The following is a 4,881-nucleotide window of genomic DNA, read 5'->3' as shown; positions in this document are numbered from 1 at the left end:
AATATTTTATCTTGTAAATTTGGTGTAAATAAAATGTGTACAAAGGATTAAGTGTCTATTTTCGCTATCAACCGATTAATCCCTTATTCGGTCCGTGGTACAGTTTTGTGTTTTGGATTGGTCCCTAACAGGACCAAAGTGGTATGGAATTTTCCATACCTCGCATTGCACGCGGCACTGGGCCGCTCGGAATCATTCCGTGGAAACGCACTCTCTCCTAAGTAGCATAACTGCTACTTTGGTTGAGATTTGCAGATTCGTTGATCTTGCGTGTCAGCCGCATGGGCGGCTGTGGAAAATTTGCAATCGAACACGCACAAACATGATCGCAGAATACAGTCCACTGCTTGGTGAAACAACACTTGGTGTTATTGTGTTATCGAATTGGACTTAATACCAGTGCCGGACCGATGCACATACTGCGTACTGCGGGCGTTGGCTCGCGCAGTGAGAAATTAAACAAACTGTTGCGTTGTTGTGTTGTGTGCGCTGTGTGGGGGACTTTTCCAACACTTGACACTTTTTCCCGAAATCGTGGACGCGTATTCTTTCGAAGATGCTTTCCATTGCTATTAGGAACAATGTTGTGGACATGACAGACCCTTGTGGGATACCGTTTTGGAGGTTGTTGGTAGTTGACCATGCTCCTTTGCAGAAGACTTGTATTTTTCTGTTTTCCAGGAAGTTTTTCACGAAATTTAAGATTCGGCCATCGAATCCCCATGCTTTTAGTTGTTTGAGAATAGGGAGTCTCCAGGTTCTATCAAAAGCCTTTGATAGGTCTAATGAGACCATATCTATGTGGGCATTCTCTCTGCATGCAGTATCAATTATTCTTTCTAATTGGGCTAGATATGTGGTGGTACTTTTGCCCTTTCTAAAAGCGTGTTGTTTGTCGCTTAATAGGTTCTTCTGTTCTAGTTCATCTATCAACCTTCTATTTACCATTTTCTCGAGTACTTTTCCCATGCAGCATAGCAGGGTGATGGGTCGGTATCCGTCTGTACTTATTGAGTTGTTTCCAGGTTTTGGAATTGGTATAATTATACCTTTTGACGTAGAACTACGTCTTTCAGGAAGGGTGCCAAATCAGAAAACAGGTCACGTTTTTATGAAATAAAGTTAACGTTAATAACTATTTTCACTGTGAACGAATTCTCATGGTTTGCATACCAATCGAAGGAGGAGTATTCGAAAAAGTGATTCCACATATGCTCTATATATCGTATTGGGTGCTGTTCGCTCAATTGAAATTCGCCTTGAGGCATGTAGCATGTAGTGGCATGTAGTGTTCCCAAATCATCGAAGGTAGATTGAAGAATGATGTTTCAATGAGCTGAATAGAACTTATGCTAGATTGAATATAAATAAAATCGAAGAGTTTTACAATTTATCCAAAATCAGCATGCAGCAGATAGCCTAACGGAATCCTACGTCAACTATGCGGTCGTGTCTTGGATACAACCCTCCTGTGACTTTTTTATATACTATACATTACAATTCGCTAATCTCTCAACGGTTTAAATTCATGAAAAGTGGAAGAACTTCCTTTTTTCCCATACATTTATTCTGCCGATTTGCGTGCTAACCCTACCCGTATTTCGAATGCATATAACTCGAACATTTCTTACCAGATCGGAAAGTTTCAAGTCTACCGCAATTAATAAAATATTATTATCCATGAGATGAATAATTGAATAACTGTAAAATGTCAAGCATTATTTAAACACCCTAACTGCCAAGTTTTGATTGGCCCGATTTACGGTTTCCCCAACACAGACTTCCAAATCGATGTACTTGTGGAAATCCGCTCTGCAAATATACATGCAAGTCGGAGGTATTTTTGTTCCCAGCGAGCTGTGTTTCCCTAACACGGACTTTAAAATCAATGTGCCTGGGGGAATCCGCTTTGTCAAAACATACAAATCGGGGTATTTTTTTCCCACTGTGCTTTGTTTCCCTAACACGGTCTTCAAAATTAATGTGTCTGGGTGAATCCGCTTTGCTAATACCTGCAAATCGGGGGTATTTTTTTTGGCGTTGAGTACTTTTACTCGCTTGTCGTTATGCAGACCGGAATATGTTTCCCTAAAACGTACTTTTAAACTGAGAAGCCTGGGAAAATCGTCATTTCAGATACTAGAGGTGAACGAACTTTCGCGGTTCGAGAACAACGTAAACATGAGATGTTCAATAATTTCAGAGGGTAAAATATGCCGGTTTGCCATATTTTATTATAGGTGTGCAAGAGAGCTATTTTCCCTGCAATTGGGAGGTTTTGCAGCATTGGATACGTAATGTTATCCGCTCCTGGGGCTTTGCCAGTAGCACTATTCAGAGCTAGTAATAGCTCGCTCATATTGAAGTCTCTGTTATATATTTCATTTCCCTCACATATTTGGATGTTCACCACTTTCTCCTCATGCTCTTTTAGTGTTTTAAAGGTGGATTCGTATATATCATTGGATGATATATATGAGAAGTGTTTAGCAAATTCATTGGCAATGATGCTAGAGTCATCAGTTATCTCTTGCCCCACTCTCAGTATGAGTCTTTCGAATCTGCGTTCTTCTATGCATGCACGTACTTTAGCCCACATGCTGAAGCTTCTTGTGCTGGGAGAGATACTAGCGAGGTACTCATCCCAGTTCTTTTGACGTGGGACTACGTCTAACCGGAGTATATGGGTGGTAAAATGAAAACCTAAACACAGAACATGCAGGAAAAAATGAAAGATTCCGAATGCTTATAATTCGAACATTTCTTACTGGATCGTAAAGATGTTTGCATCGATTAATAGGGAATATTTCTACGCTTCTATCGCAATAAATAAAATGTTATTTTTCATTAGATAAACAATTGAATAACTGTAAAATGTTAGGCGTTATCTAAACGCCATAACTGCCTCATTTTGATTGGCCCGATCTACGGTTTCCCTAACACAGCCTTCAAACCCAAGCAGCCTTGGGGAAATCGGCATTGCAAATACATGTAAGTCGGGGGAGTTTTTGTTCCGACTGAAATGTGTTTCCCCAACACAGACTTCAGAACCAAGGTGTCTGAGGAAATTGGCATTGCAAATTCATGCAAGTGAGTGGCATTTTTGTTCCGACTGAAATGTGTTTGCCTAACACCAAGATGTCTGGGAAAATCGACTCTACAATAAATGCAAGCTTCGAGTACTTTTGTACTTGCTTGTCTTTGTGCAAACTAGAATATGTTTCCTTAACACGGTTTCCTATACTTAGGAACCTGGGAAAATCGTGCAGACACGAGAAACGAATGAACTTTCAAGTTTAAATCCTTTATAGTATAAAATTGACCTTAAATGGCATTATACAATCTTTTTACTCACAAAGCAAATTGAATTCAATTGAATTCGGGAATTGTTTCATTCCATCAAAAATTTAATCAATACAAACAATACAATCAATGATTGCTAAGCTAAGGTAGTCCCACGTCAACCTTGCGGTTATATCATAAACATTACCCACCCATTTTTTTCTTGTTGCTTTTATCATGTGTCTTGCTCTTGAGCGCTCGGTTTTGTATTTTTTCAGGTATTCCCTATATTCTTCAGATTAAGGATCGGAGTTCCTGAGTATTCTAAGGGCTTTTCTTCGGTCTTTTATCACCTGGTAGATTTTATTGGACCACCATGGTACCTCTCTTTTTGGCTTATGTCCGCTAGTCTTTTTCATGCATTTACTTGCCACTGAAGATATGATATCTGTTAGTTTCATTGGGTCTATACTCTCTATACCTGTTAAGGCACGTTCGTTCTCTCATATTTGTTCCAGTCAGCTGCTTCTGTTATCCATCTTTTTCTTCTTGTAGGATGTACTACTGTTTGACCGCATTTTTGTAGAAAAATAGAAAAGTGGTCGCTTCCTCTTGTATCTGTGTCAGTTCTACATAAGTAGCTGATAGGCATATTATGAGAGGCTATCATCAAATCTATTACTGATGGTTTACCAGAGGTTGGGTGCATCCTAGTCGAATTACCTTCGTTTAGTATTTTCCATCGATGTTTGTCTGTCTCCTCAAGGAGGAGATTGCCTCTTGTATCGTTTTTGTATGATCCCAAAAGTATGTACGGTTGTGGGAGTTGTCTCGCAATGTGTGTTATTTCTGCAATTATGGCCCTTTCATATTCGATGCTTGTATAGTGTGGCGATATGTATATGTTTGCGATCGTAAGTTTTAGTGGGAGGTGTATAGTTACTGCTACGACTTGCACCTTATCGATCCCACTTACATCCACTTATGAGGTGCGTCGTGGAGTACTCCCAATGCAATCCCGTTTTTGTTTGGGTGACTGTGATCATTGTATATTTTCCAGTTATATTGTCCACCTAGTACATTTTGTGGTATTTTGGGTACCATTGTTTCTTGAAGTGCAATGATGGATGGATAGTATTCGTTTACTAGTAGCTGTAGCTCATGTAGTCTGCCACGGAAGCCAAAGATGTTCCATTGTAGTATTAGTGTTTCGTTTGTGAATTTGTGATAGCTCATTATGGAATATTAAAAGTTTCACTATAGCTCCGTTGTGTCACTTTGTGACATTTCGGAATCGGAAAAGTTTCCGCTTTTCTTGTTTTTCCTTGACGGAGGCGAGGAGTCAGAGGATCTTTTCTCTTTCCTTTTTTTTTGTTTTTTGTTCGCTTTGTTATTTGGTTCGCTCGTTCTCTTGCCCTCAGGAGCACTATCAGATCGGCTTCGTTTTGAACAATCTTGTTTATCATGGTGTTCTTCTGCATCTCTGTAATGATTGATTTCAATTCTTCTATCCGTTGCTTCAGTTCTTGGATCTGGGCCTTAAGGGCGTTATTCTCATTTATGACGTCATTGTTTACGATCAATCTTTGCTGTACTTGG

The sequence above is a fragment of the Toxorhynchites rutilus genome, chromosome 1 (genome assembly GCF_029784135.1).
Source record: "Toxorhynchites rutilus septentrionalis strain SRP chromosome 1, ASM2978413v1, whole genome shotgun sequence".
Classification (NCBI taxonomy): Eukaryota; Metazoa; Arthropoda; class Insecta; order Diptera; family Culicidae; genus Toxorhynchites; species Toxorhynchites rutilus.
The sequence above is the reverse complement of the archived record's forward strand: the minus strand, read 5'-3'. Positions refer to the sequence as shown.